Source organism: Ursus maritimus, unplaced genomic scaffold (genome assembly GCF_017311325.1).
Source record: "Ursus maritimus isolate PB19 unplaced genomic scaffold, ASM1731132v1 scaffold_24, whole genome shotgun sequence".
In the NCBI taxonomy this organism is placed as follows: Eukaryota; Metazoa; Chordata; class Mammalia; order Carnivora; family Ursidae; genus Ursus; species Ursus maritimus.
The window spans coordinates 19214945-19234303 of record NW_024424897.1 but is presented as its reverse complement, the minus strand read 5'-3'; positions in this window follow the sequence as shown (position 1 = coordinate 19234303).

Genomic DNA, 19359 nt, shown 5'->3' with positions numbered 1-19359 from the left:
AAGGAAGCCAGGAGATCCCGGAGGCCCAAGTGAGAACCTCTGCAGCTGGCGGAACTAGGGGAAGAAGCGCCTGATCCAGAAAGAGTTGGAAAGTCTTTGTGGATACATTTCTCTGACCACCTTCCTCCCCCACCCCTCCGCCCAGTCTTCCTAAACAAGCGTCCCAAGCTGAAATCCAGCCTCTCCAGCGCCCCACCTGCTGCTCCCTCTCGGCACCCTGGCCACCCTTCTTTAATGATGCTTTCTTCCATCAATAAGTCATTTGTGTGTATATTCTATTTTCTCCCTTTGACTGGAAGTCCTCAGGGGCAGGATCGGTATCGTTTTATCTTTGTTTGGAACCCAGCCCCAGTACCTGGTACATGTGTTGGGTCCCAATGAGGATTTGCTGAATGAATGAGTTCAAGGATGAATGAATGGACCCATTGAGTGAAGGGCTTATCCAACGCCCCCAACACTAGTCCCTGGAAAGCCAGCTGCATTCTGCCCCTTGGAGTGCTAATCCCCTTCAGTCCCTTCCACCCACCTTTCCTAGGACCCTGATTTACTCCAAAAACAGTGAAGAGATCTAGGTGTCCAAAAATTACTTCCTCCTCTCAGCCCACACCTATAGAGTTCCTCCTTGATTCTCTCGCCTGCCACGAAGCCAGCTCCTTTGTGATTAATCAAGCCAACACCCACACAGACAGTGGACATCCACTTCCCCTATCCCTGTGTCTTAGCGAGGCCCCCTCAGGCTGGATACTCAAGACAGATAAACGGCTGCCGCCATCACTGGAGAAATAATTATGATGTTCATGATAATCTCTTTGCGAGTTCAAAGCACTGGCACAACTATTATTTCTCCCTCCTCTTGTTCCCTGGGAGATGGCCAGGGTAAAGTATATTCCCACTTTATGGGTGATAAAACTGAGGTCCTTGCCAAAGGTAGCCCAGTGAATTGGTGGCAGAGCCGGAACTAAGTAGCCGGGACTCCCTATTCATTAGAACACAGATGGAAATACCCTCATTATGTTGTCTGGGCTGTGTCTGTCTGGGAGAGAGGGAGTGTGGACCCCAGTTGAGTGGGGATAGGGGCCAGAGAGAAGATAAAAGAAAGTTTGTGACCTGTAAAGTTTCTTTCTCTGCGTGCTGCAGGAGTTGGCACTGGTTAATTCAGAAGAGTCCTGTTCTGTTTTTGTTTTAAAACATGACGTCCTAGATGAGGAAAGGGGGAAAGGGGTGAATCTGAAGGTAACACAAACACGCAGGTAGGCAGATGTTTGCCGTCTTCTCCTGAAAACAACATAAAAGTGAATGGTAGCGCCTATTAGCAAGAGAAACTCAAACTACAACGTAATGGGTGTCTTCCCAGCTGTTAGGCCTAGGTCTATAAATAAACTGGGCCACATAGGTGTAAAATCTTTCCTTGGGAAGCCTGTCCCGGGGCCTGTGGAGGGGAGGCCTCTCCTGGGGCTGCGGGCTCCTGGGGGCCGTCCGGGGGCCCTCTGCAGCTGCCAGAGTAAGAAGCCTGCTGCTGCTGGGATCATCCCCAAGCCCACAGGGGCTCTAAAGTCATGGAAACGAAGTTTTGTGCCAGAACCTCCTCTGGTTTCTAATCAAATGCCAGAGAAATTAAGAAGAAGAAAAAAAAATTTTTTTTTTTAATTCAAGAGGCCATTTCCTGAAGATAGGGTCCCAGGGGCTGTGCTGCGGGAAAGCAGTGATGACCTCTCCTTGTCTTCTCTCCCACCCAAAAGCCCAGGCCTTGCCCTGCCCAATCCCAGGCTGGCTCTGGGCTTTTCTAGCTAGCCCAACACCAGCCTCCATATACTCCTGGACTCCGCTGAGGCCTCACAGCCTCCCTGTGCCACCGGGTCTGGGGTGAAAGGGGCAGAGGGAGTAGACACCGAGCCCAGAGACGGCGGCGACAACGTAGTGACTGCACTAAATGCCATAGAATTGTACATGCGTCGAAAGCGGCTAATTGAATGTTAGATGCGTTTCAGCCCAGGTAAAACAGAAACTGAGCTGCCCTGGTTGCCCCTTTGGGGTGGCGAGAGAAGCCGGGCCAGCGGTGAGGGCTGAGGCTCCTTGCAGGAACTGGCAGGGAGCGACCATGGGAAGCAGTCTGCCCACCCCACCCCTTCTCCAGGGACAGATGGGAACTGGGGGCGAGAAAGGCCCCACGGGGGCAGCGCCCGGTCTGCAGAGAGAGAGGCGCTCTGGCAAAGCGAGGAGGCTGCAGCCGCCCTCATTTGCATCCTAAGTGATTGGTTTTCCTGCTCGTCCTCGTAGGACACAATGGACAGTTGTGTGCTGGTGCCGCGGATCCCTTTCCGAGGGAGAGGAGCCGAGCAGGAAGCGGCTGCCGGGCCCTAGAGAGGGGTAGGTGTGGGGCCCCAGGGACTCTCACGTTCTCACACACAGAGCGGGGCCTTAGAGTAAGCCAGCTCCCACATTTTTAAGACGAGAGACTGAGGTGGTAGGAGGAGGACTCTGAGGCCGAGTTCAAGGCAGAACCGGAGTTTGTCTACCCTCTAGAAGTGAGTCTCTCATTAGGGACTCACTCCGCCTCGCACTACCTTCTCCATCCCGTGGGTTCGGTCGCCTGGTCTCTTTCCTGACTCTTCCAGGCCTGGGCTTCCATCAGTTCTCCCTCTCTTGTCCATCTCATCTCTCTGTTCTTGCCTCTCCGTCTTGTCTTTTTCCCTCCCGATTTCCAGGCAGCCGGGATCATTACTAAACTTCTATTCAACCCCTGCCCTAACGCGGGTGGGGCTGGCAGGAGAGGCAGTAATTGAAACTGTCTTGGTGTGTTTGGGGATCGGTGGTGGGAGAGCTGATATGCGCTGGCCTATTACAAACCAGGCACTAGGACGACATTTGACATAGTGGATCTCATTTCATCTTTTCAGTCTTGCAAGGTAGGTGTCCTTGGAGCCGAGGAGAGTAGGAGAGGCCCAGAGAGGTTGGGAACAGGCAAGAGGAACACCCAGCTGGCAAATGGTAGCTGTCTAACTCCAGAATCCCCTTCTTCCACCCCACACCCGTCATAGGGGCTAAAGCGGTGTGGGGTCCACTGATTCGGGCTCCTGGGAGGCAACCTCCCTGAAAGAGGCCACTGCTTTGTTGCTCCCCTGGGCTGCACCTGCCTTTCCCCACAACTCTCTCTACCTTTTGGCTCCCACCTTCTCCTGGGCCCCTTCTGCCTGGTGTCTCACGAATGCAAGCTTAGGCCCCGGGTCTCGGAGCGCGATCAAGAGGGAGAAGCTGACAAACCTAGCCAGACCCCGGAGGTCTCCTCTTTGTGGTAGGTCAAACTCCAGCATCTGCGTCTCTCATTGTGCTCTGGGGAAGGGGAGAGTGGGGCGGGGGTGAGGGGATGGAGGGTGAGCGGTGTCTGTGTGCATGAACATAAGGCCTCCGGGTTCATTCTGACACTGAATGAAAAACTCACAAATTATTCGTCCAATCTCATTACATATGCAGACAGACATCTGTTATTAGAGTCAACAGCAGAGGCATTTTCGTGGGGGAGGGGCGCTCACGCACAGGCCCCCTCTTTCCTTCAGCTGCTGGGGGGGCGGCTGCTGGGGTGGGCAGCCGGAGGCCATCACACCCGCCTGACGTGGAGCCTCCCCTCTCTCTGACCCCTCACCCCCACCCAGGGAGAGGGATTTACTAGAGATGGAGACGACTCGGCTGGAGAGGAGGAAGGTGGGAGGGGGCTGCACTGTGTGAAGGAACTCTTTTGTTGGCAGAGCAAGAAGGGAGGGGACGCCATGGAAGAGCCAAACCCCTTTCTTGGGGAAGCGAGTACAGAGGAGGCAGAGACAGCTGTACCAGGATTGCCTGCTAGGTCCTGGTGACACTGGCAACCTCAGGGACTGACCCCTAACCCCCCACCTCCTCAGCCTGCAGGACCAGTCTGAGCCTATCTGGGGGAGAGGTCACCATGGCAACGTGGTGTGTTCTCACGCAGAGACTTCAGAAAGTTTATGGGGAGTTAAGAAATCTGGGACCAAAGGACTTCAGCCTTTGGAGGAGTCACTGCGCTCTCTCTGGCCCTCAGGATAGATGTGGGAACAACACACGCAGACCTCCCCCTCCTGTCTTTGGCCTTCCTCCAGCCTCTGAATCCTGAGCATAAGTAGCCCCTCCAAGAGGCTCTTTCCCGATTCCCCAGGCAGGCTCAGAAGCGCAAGCTATAAGGAGGTAAGGCTGCCACCACCCGCCACCTGAAAGGGGCAAACAGCGTCCCATAGCCTTCCTCCTCTCTGACTCTTCCTCAACAGCACAGGGAGTAGACATGGCGATCAGCTCTTTTCAGGTGTGGAAGCCGAGGTTCAGACGGTGCAGAACGTCACCAAGGCTCCCCAGGGAGGAAGTGGCAGAGCAGAAACCCAGGTCCTCTGCTTTAAATCTAGCTCTCTTTTTCATGACTGTCCCTTCGGGGAAGGCTGGAGTCCCAAGGGGATGACCCTCAGTCACCTGAAACATTTCAGGGGTTAGACCAAGTCCCCCTCCTCCCCTTCCTTTCTCCCTCCTCCCCTCCAGGGCAGGCTGATGGTGTGTGTGTTAAGAAACACTGGCAGCATCACAGCGTGATTGATTTTTATTTCATAAATATTAAGAGGCTCATTGTTTCCCAAACGGTGTGTCTAATTTGTGGAAACAGCTGTGGGAGGAAGCTGGGGTCTGACTGGGTCGGCTATCTGGGGTGGGGGTGGGAGAGTCCTCTCCCTCCAGCCTGCTGGGGCCTTTGAGGATCTAGAACAGCCCCATTCCCTCCTCCCACCCATTGAGCTCCTTAGCCCAGCAGCACAGCCTCCTCCCGGGAAATCAAACGTCTGGCACCCCAGACCTGCAGAGACTACAACTTCCTGGTGGTATGGAAACCTATTAACTTTGGGGGTTTGCGTGATTTATTTTCTAATTATGTTTGCTTTGGCGGATATTGAAATGCATCTGCATTCCCTGAGCAAGGCAGGAGAGGGCAGTTGGGAGAAGAGAGGGGCTCAGGCGCTCTGCACTTTGGTGGCTATAGGCTTGAGTCTGCTTTGCATCAAAGTCCAAAGTAAAGAAAAAGCCATGGCCCCAAATCCCAGGTTGATGGTGTGGCGGGTCCCTGTGGAGGGGTCAGTCCTCAAGCCCCCTAGCTGGGCGCCAGCTTTCGAAGCACCCTCCATCCAGGACTCGGATCCTGGAGGAGGGTCTTGGAGGGTCTTGAGTCAGCTCCTAACCTCAGTTTGGGTGCCCAGTGCCCTTGAAGCTGTCCCAGAATCCTGGAGGAGATTGGTGAGATGGACCGGATGGTCCTATAGGAGAGGAGGGAAAGGTGGTTGCGTAGCCAGCAGTGGGTGGGATTTCTTTCCTCTCAAGACTGGGTCCTGGCAGAGGGAAGGAGAAGCTGTTTTAAACGACACATCTCAGAGCCCAATGCCCCCGAGCCCATCACCTCATCCAGATACCCATCTATCCAAAAACCAAACCTGGTCCTTCATTCTCTGCTTGAAATCCCTGGTCCCTCCTCACATCCCTCAGAATGAAGACCTGGTTCCTTTTGGCCCTGCGGTGGCCTCACGATTCCCTTCCTGGCCTTGTCTTCTGTCCTCCTTGCCAGGCAGCCCAACCGTGCCACACTCTTTCTCTCGCCACGTGTTCAGCACATGCTTACCCTCAGCCCAGAGCGCCTTTCCTACCCCTTCCGTGCCTGCAGACAAACTCCTCTGTAACCCTTGGGACCTGGCTCGAGGATTGTCTAGGCCAGCCAAAGAGCTCCACAGGCAGAGGCACTGTCACACCGGAGGTACCTCTCGTCCCGTCGGGCTGGCCTCAGAGCACAGAGCCAGGTCTTGTCACAACCCAAGCCGGGGTCTGGCGCAGCTGGTGCTCAGTGCATATCCACTGAATGAACGAGGGAGGGATGGGCTGCGAATTGGGGAACCCAGCAGATGGGAGGGGTGAGGTTTGTGCTCTCTCCCAGAGAGTGTCTGGAAGAACGGGGCTGGGGCTGGGGGAGAGGGACCGCAGGGATGGTTCCTGGGGGAGAATGTCACCGAAGAGGCCAGTGGGACCAGAGCCAGGGAGGGAATACAGGACAATGTGAAACCAGAGCTCCCAAGAAAACAGACCAGCACTGTCTTTCCTGACAACGGAGAGCTCCAGCCAGCCCTCCACGGACTTTCCTCTCTCGGGGTTGTGGGGCGGGGAGAAGGGGGCAGTGACCTTAACTCACAGCTGATGTTCCCTCCAAAATCATCCAGGAATTCAAGACGGAAAGGAGAGTGAGAGCCCCTGCCCCCACCTCCAAGGAAACCCCAGAATCAAACTACTGCCCCTTTGGGTAACTTCACCGCAGAGAGCGAGTCAGTCTCTGTGGGTGCTTTTGAAACTTTCCCTACCCCCACTCCTAGAGCACCATGTCCAGCGTGGGAGTGGAGATGGTGTCCGAGGGCCTGACCCTTCAGCAAGACCCCTCCCAGCAGAGCAGGGGGCCCTGGCTGAGGAGAATTGCATCATTCATCAAAAACCAATGGCCTTCGGATTGTCTGGCTCATTAACTGAGATAATAGTTCCCAAGATCTCTCACTCCCCACCTCTGGCTCCTAAAAGGACACTGCTAATCTGACCCATGGCTTTTTTCCTCTGTAGGCTGAAAGCCAGAAAGTTCTTCCTGAGTCTAACTTCCCCTCCCGCTCTAGAAAGTGGTAGATTGGGTTTTTACAAGAGCAACAAAACTAAAAGCCACAGCCGTTTTCCATGGACATGGGCTTTATTTGGGGACAGTTGGGGAAAGGGATTGAGGAGAGTAGGACTGGGGTAAGATGGGGAGGAGCTTCTCAACTTGCTTTTTAATTTAGTGCATGTTGCCTAGGTTAGGATGAGTAAGACAGCTGTGGAAGGGAAGAGGCGAGAAAAAGGGAAGGTCACAGAATGGACACTTTCCCTAGAGAGAAGGAAGCCAGGGCCAGGATATGGATCCTGGGTGTGGGGCGGGAAGGCACCCTTCATCTACTAAGACTTAACCAAAGTCGCTGCTTGATGCTCAGCTCCCCACCCCTCCCCCAGCCAGCTCCCAGCCCAGATGCCTGTCCTGCTGCTTCCACTCCACTTCCTGTGGAGAGGAGGGGAATGAGGGCGTGGGGAATGGTGGCACCCTTCTGCCTTCAGCTCTCCTGCCCAGGAGAATCACTCCCTCAGCCTCGCCCTGGAGTCCCTGCCAGAGTCAGGCGGTCAGGAAGTCAGGTGCTGCAGGGGACTGGTTGTGCCCTCACCGCACTCCTTACACTCTGCCCCACCCCGGGCCCTCACATGAGGTTGCAGCTCTTGGCTCGATCCTTGTGTATCTCGCTCTCCGTTTGTCCCTCGGTCCGCCGGCCTGCCAGCTGAGCAGATCTCTGCAGTCACGGCGTGAGTCGAGATCGACGCAGCTGCCTATGGCCGCGGCCAAGGGAGGCCACTGTGGCCACATGGAAGACATCCCTCACGCTGCGCTCAGAGGACCGGGAGGAGCACTCCCGTGGGACACAGCCCCTACCTGCTTGGCCAGCACGTGCCCTGGAAGGATGGAGTGCATGCGGGAGTTATGGGACTTAGCTTGCAGCTCGGCAGGGGCAGGGAGGCTGAGGGCTTGGGGGGTGGGGGTGGTCAAGGGATCAGGGTCAGAGGCCAGGGCAAGGGAGAGACCAAGTAGGTTTTTCAAAATCAGAGATAGTGGGAGGGGCAGAGGTGAAGAGGTCTAGGCTGGGACTAGGTCAGAGGTCAAGAGTCCCACCTGCTCATGTAACAGGATAAGCCTCTGCTTGGACAGCTCCTCAGTGTGGCCAGTGGAGTGCATGTCCAGTTTCAAGCCAACCAGCACAAGCCTTGGCATTGGGGCAAAACTCCTGGAGTCTCCCTTGCCACTATTTGGGGGAAGAAAACAGTTATGGAGGGATAGGAGGAGGCACACGGTGGACCCTTGCTCACGCTAGGGAGAACACCCTTCCTCCACCATGCAGAAACCATGCACCCTCTGGACTCTCCCGAGTGAGCAAGAAGGTAGAATGGTGGGCTTGGGCTGGAAGCAGGATGGGGTGTAGGAGAAGGGGAGGGAGGAAAGGGCTGGGTGGGGCTGTGAGTCAGGGAGCTCTGCTTCTACCTCAGTGGCCATGAAGGGTCTAGCGGCTGATACCTTCCCATTCCCACCCGCTTACTTAAATTTGTTCCTGAGAACAGACCAATCTGCCCTCCCTCCCCCACCTGGGAACTAGGGCTGCTTTAGCTGACTTCTGTCCATTCAACGTGGGCTTTTCTCATGGAAATAGAGGCCTGGAGAGGAGACCACAGGGCTCTCCTAGGCTCCTGGGCACATTCCCATCCCCTCCATCTGCGCTTCCACACCCAAGGAGATGGGAAGGATGGATAAGGAATCCCTTGAGTACTTCTCCCTGCCCTCCTCTATCTCCCCAGATCCGAATCCAGCTCTGAGGACAGACTTCCAGGAAGTGGGGGGTGGGGGGGGAGGGATAGGGGAAGGACAAGAGCTTCACACACTCTCCAGCTGATGACCATGCCTTTGAGCATCTTCCTCCTCCTGGCCCATGTTATATTGCGATAACGGTTTTATCCATATTGGCTCCTTTGGACCTGTCTACGCTGTCTTGGGGGACACTGTCCAGTGTTTGGGTCTGCTAATGTCGAAACAGATGAGCACAGCATGGAATCAGGATAGGCCAGAGGCCGGACGTTATCATAGTAAGAGGAACCTGGCAGCAAAAGACAGGGAGGGAGGGGACAGAGGAGGACCTGAGTGGGTGGGAGGCCTGGAAGGAATGGGAGACGCACCAGCACTCGCTGGCCAAGGGATGCTAGGAGCGAAGAGAATGGAAAAGAGCAGTTATTAATACCCATGAAGGAGTCTGGGTTTCTCAAGAGACAGCAAGGCGAGGGAGGTTAGATGGCAGAAAACAGCTCTCTACTTCCCTAGGGTTTTAAAAGTAATCATTCTTAATCTTTTCTGAGTTTTTGAAGAAGCATGAAATCTCTCAACATTCTCAAAATTTTGCATGTGCTTTCTGGGCTTTGACAGACATCTTCTAAAGCCCTCCGAGGCTGAGTAAAATAAAAACCCTCCTCGGCACCACCATTGACTTTCTTTGCTGGTTTCTGTTTAAACTGTGTGAAATCTGGCGACTCCATATAAAAGCTAGCCATACTAACTTCCATTTCTTAAAAGCTGTTAAATGATATCTAATATTCAACTTTGAATACGGCGAATCAAACTAAGAAGGTCGATGTGACTTTCCCGGACCTTACGAAAACTTATAAAAGCATTAACTGTATGATTTCTAAACTATAAAACTGGACACTACTACCTAGGCCTGGATGAGTGGACTGGAAGCTTTTACTAGGCTATTTGGATCTAATGTGAGAGAGAATGGAAAGCAAAGGCCCTAGGCTCTGGGGCATGCAGCCACTAGACTTCTTACCTGTTCTTAAATACTATTTTCTTTAATTCTGTAAACTTATGATTTGGACTAAGCGTGGTTTAACTCTGGGAAAGGATGGATCAAAGGAGGTGGTGCTAGATACTGCTGAACATGTTTATCTTCCACAAGGAAAAAACAGAAACTCTTTTTGTTTGTGTGAAACAACATTTGGGCAAAGGGTCTAAAAGGCCTTTAGTGGGAGAGTGTCCTTTAGGCACTAGAGTCTATCTGGATCCACTGAACTGGACTCTTTCTTAAACTGCTGATTTAACATTATAAGTGCCACCACGGATCTTAGACTATGCTATTTACATATATCTTTGTTCTTCGATTCATTTAAAAACTGATTCTTGTGATCTGACATGGCACATTTGATTATACTATTTTTGTAACATATTATCTGTTTACTATTCTTTATTTTCTATTGGTGAAAACTAACTGTCTTTGTTTCTTCTCTTACTAAGCATTTGCTGTGTATTCTCTTCCAAGGCACGGACCTCTTTGAACCAACCTAACTTTATATGGCTTTAATCTTTATTATACTATTACCATTGAACATTACATTCTTTAAATAACTGTTTATGCTTTAAGCTTCCCCCTCGGAAACTTTATTTTTTGTTTCTTATTTTAACATATTTTAATTCTTTTTATGTGGCCTTAATTCTGTTTGTTGAAACTACTACTTTCCTAGGTACATGCCACCTATTCTGCTAACTAGCTGTTCTTCTATTTTCTATTTGCTCTATTTATGCTTTGTGGAGGCGAACTCTGAATGACGAAGGGCCAGTCTGGAAAACTTGTTTGGACACTAACTCTTCTGGTTGAGAACTTGCAAGGTTTGTGATGATAAACCAAGCTACAACGACTTTGTGGGAAGAGCGGACGAGTTCGGCATGAAGATGAAGATGGTAGAAACGCTATAAAACTGAACACCTTTGTTACTGTTACAACTGGTTTATACCTTTATGTTTGCTATCTGCTACTATTATTATGCTTTGGTGTGTGAGAAGGAGTCTTGCCTGATTAGATCTTACCACCGATCCAACGAAATGCGATTAAAGGCTGTACTATGGACTTTCGCTTACTATGATAAACTGAACGTGGCGGCGATGTGGCGCTGATCTGCCATGCGCTATTTAACGCGGCATTCGATTTCTGAACTACCAGATGTGCTTCTAACATGCATTTGTGACTGAAACTGTGGCCCTACTTGAAAAACTTCTAGGTGGGAAGGTTGAGGCTTCCAGCCAGGTTTGGGATACCCTGGCGGCTGGGGCTTGGAATAACAATGCTAAGCCTGAACTGGACGTATGTGAAACCACTAAACAAGAGCTGATGGAGATATTTGATAATGTATACTATATATTTTATAATTATCTTTTACCATGGCCTTTTTAAAAGTGGTTTGCCAAATATTTCGTGTTGTTTACCATACTAACTATTTTACCACGGGAAGGCTGGGCTTTTGAACTTCTGCTGTGAACTCTATGTTTGGGCTGGAACCTTTAACACGGCGCTGTGAACCACGGAAGCGCTGGTTACATATAAGATGTTTAACTGAAGGAAGCTGGCTGATTGAACTAATCCACTATGATGGTGACTTTGAAACTACTGATCATTTAAGCTTCGAACATGAGTGACCTATTAGATTGTCTTATTACCATATTTCTTCACTGAGTTTGCTTTTTGATTTTATAATCTAAACAACAGACATCAATGTGGATCTGCTTGTTTCATGCTTTGGACCTCTATAGTATTTTACTGATTATACTACTATGTAACTCTTACAAACTTTGTTTTTCTGGTTTAACTGTTCTTATGTTTGTAAGCTTTACTTTTGTAAATAATTCAACTATGGCTGAAGTGTATTATGTTTATGCTATTTTTCATATGGTTATTTTCTTTTGTCAGGTGTTACGAATATTCTTTATGACACGGAAGGAAAAGCGCTGGGCGCCACCATTACTGGTGTTTGGCGATAAGCTGGGCCGGCGCTGTAACACAAAACTCGCGCCTTGCTGCCCAGCACTCTGTACTAAGCTGGAAGATTCTTTCTTTGCAACCTGTAACTGCTATTTGCTGTGTTTGCGCTCATTTTCTCTTATAAACTTTCAACATTTCCGACTAAGTGAGCTGAGCCACGAACGTGTTTGGCACCTGTGGCACCAACGCTGAGGCTGGTAACGCCACGCGCGGGATCGAAAGCGCGAACTATTCATGAGCTTACCTATGCAACTGTGAACGACGCGATGCTGCTGCACCTTGCTAACTCGGAGGCGCTGGAAGGAAAAACGCTGAGCGAACCTGTGTGATCTTTGATAAGGCGAAGGAACCTCTTTATTTGTGCTGGGCTTTGGATATTTGAAACGAGCACCTGAACGCACTGAACTGAGCTAATTGTGAAAATGTATTTTTGAGCTTGAGCTTTGTGTTTGGTATTTCGTTTAAGGGCTTTGTGAAGTGGGACAGCCTTCTGTGCCGAGTTCCCCAGACTTTGTTTATTTGGAAAATTTGAAAGTTCTATATACATATAACTGTGTTTTCATTGTTTCTTATAGACAGCAAAGATCTATTAGATATGGGCGGGGAAGAGGGAAGACTAATATGTGCTTTTTGTTACTAGCGTTTACCATATTCACGCTTCTTCTACATTTCTGATTCTAAGGCTACTACCTTACTGTTTCTTTAAGATGAAGTATGATTCTGGTGTTGCCTGATTTCTTTGATTCTGTTTTCTGAAGAAGCTGAAGGCCTATAATGAGTTCTGAGACAACAGGTTTGCGGGCTACTGACTTTAATCTACCTTTGCACACACCAAATGGAGCCACTGAGGACTGGTGAACACCTGGTCTGGAGCCGGAGAGCAGCTTTCTATCTGCTGGAAGGGCTGCAGCTAGCCTCCAAGGCGCTACTACATCTCGTTTGACGTGGTGAAGGACGATTTGGACGCTATGGTATGCCCAACTGTTGACCGCTGGCGACGTGCGCTTTGCCTCGGCGCTGTTGCTGGCGCGAACGCATTTGAAACTTTGCCAGGTATGAGACTTGGGTGAATGAAGGTGCACACTTCTATGACTTCTTCTATGGTTTTTCTTTTTAAACTTCTATGGCGTTTTGAAACTATGAACTTTGAGAAGACTTCATAGCTTCTTGAATTCAACGCTCCTATACTGTTGTTTTTCTTTTAACTATAACTAAGTGCCATAACTGTTTATTGGTTTGGTTCTATATCAGGCGTAACGCTACGAACTGGTTTTTGCGAACTGTTTAAGCTGGACTATAAGAATGAGCTTCTGTGAAAAGCACCTCGAACTAGTGCGGCCTTCTGCGGGATGACCTACCTTTATTGATTCTGACTGGGGACTTCTCTGAATATACTATTTGTTTATCTCTCTATTTAATAAATTTATTTTGCTTAATACTACATTACTACTTCCATACGTGTACATGTTATTCATCTTCTCTGGGAAAAGTTACCATTTCAATAATATGTGATGGAGGGAGGAAAGATCAGATTATAACAAGCACTGCTACACCTAACTCCTGCCACTACTAGCTGGCTAGCTCTGGTTACTCTACTGAGGCATGGCTGTGATCTGCCAAAGCATGGACTATATGGAGGCTATTCCATATCTGATTACTGAACAGAGAGGATCTGCTGTTTATACCGTGACATCCAATGGTCTCGCTTTGTTCTGACGATGGGCGCTAACCAGTTCGGTTTGGTTTTTAGCGCAACGGCTTCGCGCTGGCGCAATTGACTTACGTATTGTTTGTTAAAGAAGATGTACCACGCCTGAGATCTTCGATATGATGAGTCTGTTTTTAAGGAAAAGATCCATTTTCTTTCTGGTGTCTTTCAAGAACTGATTTGAAACTAAGGATGAAGAAGTTAATGATTTTTGGATATCTCTGAGTTCTATTCTTTGAAGTTATATGAACGCTTTCTGTGGGATAAGCTGGGTATGATTCTACAAACTGCTTTTTCTATATATGTGACAACCTTTTGTGCTTTGGAAGGCGCATAACGCTATCTGAGTTTATATGTCTTTTTATAAACTGTGATTATATGGAGAAAGATTTTATATTCTTGAAACTTACTATTTTTACCTATACGATAATCTTTATGAACTAACTGTGGTGTATGGGGAAAACAGGATTTGGATGCTATATTTTGGATGAACAACTGTGACATTCTATTTATTCATGTGTCTTTATGTTTATCTACTGCGGTCGTTGCTGGGCCTGAGCCATAACGCGACTGCTCGGGCGGTGCTGGCGCCGCTATTCGGAGATCTTTGCGTGGGCGCTTTGCCACTCGACGCGTGTATTTATTGCCGCAGTGTTTATATGTTTTTGCTCTGTATTTTGTTTTTATTGAAGTGAACTAGTCTATATTTACTTCCTAAGTGGAAAACATGAATCTCTAAACAACCCTGGTTTTTGTTTAGTGATACCACTGTTCTTTGTATAGGCTATTTTTTTATTGTAACTTTGAACATGATACTAACTTTTTATTCCCTATAACTACCATAGCTGTCACATATTGTAACGTGGCTGATGATCTGCCAAGATGAATGGATGCCTGCCACCTCGGCGGAAGATGAAGCGACGAACGCCGATGCTGCTGCGGCTGAAACTGCTATTGCCGCTTTCTTTAAAGTATATTGGTAACTAATATTTTACCTATAACTTTTGAATTTGTTGTTTGCTGCCTATTGCTAACTAACTATATGTGGAGGAAGAAGTTTGAAAGTTCTCTTTCTGTTGTGTATGTTTGGGCATGTGGGAAACAAATAATTACCTAAATCTTTCTTGGTCAGCAATGGTGGGTATGGCGGCGGCGGCATTGCCTGCCGGTTTTGCCGAATGCGAACGATTGTATTTTTGCGAAGAATGGCTGCGCTGTTGTTTGCGCTGCGCCTAGCGTGGTCGCCTGCCGCGCTGGCTGTTTCGACGTGATACAACTTGGCTTTGTGTGTTTATTTCATTTTATACACCGCCACCTACTGGTTAAGTGTTTGTTACCTTTAAACATGGAACGATATGTGTAACTTTAAACTTTGTTTACGACTTTTCTGAGCTAAGAATGTTCGCGTTTAGCTGGAGGTGTCAGCTCTTTCTCTTTAAACACTCACCTGCTACTGCTAACACACTACTGACTGTGATTACTGAATTTGAACGGAAAACTTTGATATTTGTGACTTTGTATGAGAAGGATGTTTGCTGAAAATCAAAGCGCGAAATGGGAAGCTGCGAATATCCGATTCTAGTGCATTCTGAGACGTGGTGCCAACGCTACAGTGAGGCGGGCTATGAATATATTCTAACGATCTTTGCTTGATTTGGAAGCGGTTACTACCTTCCAACATTAACGAATGAGTCGAAAAGTTCCAAAGAGGCTGGACTATTGAGTATACCGTTTTAGCGCGTGCTACACATTACTGTGGAAGGCTTTGTTGGCGCTAACTATACCGCGCTGTCTTACCTTTACAGCAGGTGGTTACTCATGCTGAGCTTTCTGGTGAACTGTTTACCTGGGCTAGCCACCGCCAAACACTGACGAAATGAATACTACCTGTTTGGCGTAACGAAGAAGCGGACGGTGGGTGGAAAAGCATGAAGCTGGAGGGACAGGAGCAGTGGTTTGGCTGAATCTGGCGCTGGTTTGGAAAGGCCGAGAGCTGGCAATACGTAATCACCTCCACGTACTTCGTTCGAATTTACGTATTGCTTTAGCACAGGTATTGTGTAAGTCTGTAGTTTATTCAAAATGTGAAGATACTAACTATGTCAATTAAGGTGATGTTGTTCTGTAAAATAGCTCCATTAAGGGCTTATCTTTGACTTTATATCCGGTGTTTCTTCTTTAAAATTTCAATGTGATAATGAATAGCAAATGATTTAAACTAACATAGTTCTATAAGATAGATGAGATCCAAAGATGTTATGTATGCCATTTAAAATTGTAAGTGTAGCAGTGGTACAGAAAAGTGAAAACATCTTTTCACTTTTGAATGGCAATGGTTTTCCTCTGGGAGGATGCCCATCTGGACCAAGGAAGAACTTTTGAAAAACAAGGGTCTTCTGGTAAATTTCAAGACACTGAAGCAAAATTTCTAGGTATATATTCATACCTAGTGAGTGAAGTGAGTGAGTGTGTGTGTGTGTGTGAAGCCTTGATTACAACACATAACTGTGGCTAAGCTTAGCCACCCTAGTAGACTATGATGGACCACTATTATCTTTTTTCACGCCTCTCTGTAGTGTATCAGGTCTGTGGATTTGAATTTGACATGTGTGACTGGGAGTCAGAAACATCTGCTGGGCAATTTCTGGATGCGTGCAAAAGCAAGAAGAGATTCACCGTACACAGTCTACACTTCAGCAGGATCAAAGTAGTGATGAAGGTAGGAAGTAGAAAATAATAGTCTTTATATATTATTTTCAGACTTGTGATTTATTGTGAGTGGTATGAGACATTTCATCAGGGATCTTGATGAAGATACTGAGTACTTTATTTTATTGAAACTATATTTGCCATGGATAGTGAAAGTAAAAAAACCTTATTATCAACAGTGTAAAAGGAAGAATTAGACTAGCCTAACTATTTTAATTTTGTAGATTTTATTATTTTCTTATCATCAGGAGATAATAGATTTTGTGGGAATCAAAGGAAAGTATTAAAAGGCTTCTGTCAAGATGTACTAGCTTTCCCTTTCACTGGTGTCAGAGTTTCTTTCTATTAATCTAACATTAAATTTGTACTTTCTGTTTATTTTCTTTCCATTGCTTTTCTTTCTTTCTTTCTTTTCTTTCTTTCTTTCTTTCTTTCTTTTTCTTTCTTTCTTTCTTTCCCTTCCTTCCTTCCCTTCCTTCCTTCTTCCTTCCTTCCTTCCTTCCTTCCTTCCTTCCTTTTCCTTCTTGAGGGGAGGTGTATTGTTAGTCTTTTCTCAAATAAGTAATTTAAAATTTTATTACAGGAGGAAAGTAGTAGCTATTTTGTCTACTTCCATGTAGATTTTACTTTCTCCATAGTCTTACCTTTTCGGAATGTCATATAGTTGGACAATATGTATACTTTTAGATTGACTTCCTTCATTTAATGTACGCTTAACTTTTTTTTTCCTCTATATCTTTTAATAGCCCAGTGGCTTATTTCTTTTAATAGTGAATCATATTCCATTGTCTGAAGTATACAGAGCTTATTTACCTACTGAAGAGACACATCTTGGTTGCAGGTGAGGGTTGTCTACACGCCTTTCTCTCCATCAGTCAATAAAGATAAATTACAAAATCATTTGTTTTATGTGTTCTAGTTACCTTGCGGGCTGTCTGAAATTGCCTTTCTTTAGGAAGCCCCATTTGCATATCTCTATGCTGGAGTCAAAGGCTGCAGCTGTGGTTTCACTGCAATTTAAATATTAATAAAATCTCTAGCTGTTTTTTTAAGCAGTCTGGCCCTTCTGCTCCTAGGCTGCTAATATAATTTAATCTTTGTCCTTTGCTTTGTATTTATTGAAAGGGCCATTTTAGAGTCAACTGAAGCCAGAGGCTGCAACCTTGGGAGATAAGAACCACTCTCCCGCCCACAAACCTTAGTTTTCCTTAAGAGGTCCAAGAGCCACCTCTCCCGGAGACCAAACAGACCTCAGGTAACATTTTACACCGCTCAGCAGCCCCTTACACTTAAGCCAGTGGTTCTCAAACTTGAGCTTGCTTCGGAATGAGATTGCTGGGCCCGGCAGCCAGTTTCTGACTCAGTACGTGGGGCGTGAGGCCCCGGAACCTGCATAGTTGACAAGTTGCTCCTGGAGGTCTTTTTCACCCTCCCCCGCTTAGTCCCCATCAGGGGATCATGGTTTGAGGGTCCCTCCACTAAGCTGCTTGTGAAACTGCCATATCGTTCTGGGTCCTGGAAACGAGGTCTCTAAAGTCCGTCTGTGCCGGTCCCCATAACTTGGGGGGAGACTCTCCAGTCTCCCATTGCTTCCAGACCCTCCAACCATTGCTTCGATTTTCCTGATCATTCAGACTCACTTCAGGATCACCAGTCCCCAGCCCCCACCCCGCTGCCCCCCTCCGCCGCATGTCCCCAAGCCCTGCTCTCTACAGGAGCTGGCTGTCTCCAGTTCGCCTTAATTTTCTATTTGCCCAGATTCATTTCTTTAATTTTCTCCTCGTTATGGGCAGATTTACAGGCTGTTTGGGGGAGCTAAGCATCACTGAAGTACGGTAAAGGGGCCTCTGGCTCAGCCAGTCTACAGCCTTTGATAAGCAAGCTCCCTGGGTCCCTGGCTAGCAAGCCCTATTCTCTCGGGTTTCCGTGGGGAGATCTGCCGTTGCCCCTCGCACTGCCCTTCTCCCCGCGCTGCCCGCCTCTGGGGCCCTCTTATCTGCTCCTCGCAGCCTTCGCAGGGTACATTCTGGGCAGCTTGGCTTCTTCCGCTCCAACCACCCCAACACTGATTCCTTTCTTTTTCTTCTGCATGCTTCTGAGCCGATACTTTGTTGATGATTCTGGTTGCATTTTTTAGGAGGGAGATAATCTACAGAGCTCTTCTCTAGGCCCCCCTCCCTGCACCTGCATGATAATCCCTCCTCTTCTGCCCTTCCAGCTCCTTTGCATAAATTCGTTTGTGAGATGAGATAAAGGCAGTGGGACACCCCCCCCTCCCCCGCCATGCTGCTGTGCCCAGAGGGCTAGACTGTGGGGTGGAACAGCAGGAGGCCGTCTTAAAGCCAGAGGTCAAAGGAGCGAGTAGATTTACTTCATCATCAGCGAAGCCTCTAAAACCCGGCCAAGCATCATGAGGCCAGGGCCAGAAGCTGACTTCCGGGAATGGCTACGCAGAGCTCGAGAAAACACACGGGGTGGATACTTGTCGGAAGACCTCGAGAGATAGTTACAGAAAACTTTTTTATGTGTCTCAGTCATCCCTGCTTTCACCCAAGATTCCTGGGAAGGCTGAGTCCTGGCTCACCCCCAGGGTTCAGCAAGCCGTGGCTTGTCACTGTGACTGAAGACTGTGTCAGTAGCACTCGCTTCCCACCTGCCTTTACTGTTCCCACCAAGCCCCATGGACTCCCTCCCTGGTGGGTAGACGGTGGGGCTGGCATGAGCCCAGGAGAGGTGGTGCTGTAGGCGAGGCTGAACTGGAAGGCTTTTGTTGTTGTTGTTGTTAAGAGCTTACTTTCAAGTAATTGCCACACTAAACCTGGGGCTTGAACTCACGACCCAGAGATCAATGGTCGCAAGCTCTACTGACTGAGCCAGCCAGGCGCCCCTGGACCGGAAGGCTTTGATCACTGAAAGATAAGCAATAATAAGCTGGAGGCTGGACGGAGGTGGAAACAGGCAGCCGTGAGCCAATCCTGCCAGTCTCTGCTGAGGGCAAAGGAGGGCTGCTTTCCTTGGGGAGAGCTGCCGCTGGGAGGCAGGAACATTCTATTGCCTCCCACAGTGGCCTGCAAGAGTCTCGGGTGCTAGTTCCCCTCACAACCCACTCCTCTCCCCAAACTCCCTTGAGGCTTGAGCCAGTGCCTCTGACCCGGGTCCGGGACGGATGTGGGTGGGAAGCTGCACGGTGGGGCAGAAAGGGCATGGGTTTGGGTTTCCAGGTTGTCACTTACCAGCTGTGCAAACTCTGAGCAAAATCTTCTCTTTCCCATTCTCCTTTTTCAAATGAGGTGACAAATACCCACTTCCTAGGGCTGTGATGACGACCACATGAGACCAACGTGATGCCAGTTCCTTCCTTTTTCTCCATTCTTCCCTCACCCACCCACCCTCCTTACAAACGTGGCAGTGCTGAATCGTGTGAGGATTTAAATTCTCTTTGCCTCTAAGAGGACTCTAATCTCTGAACATGTGAAGACCAAAAAATGATGATACAGATTCTTA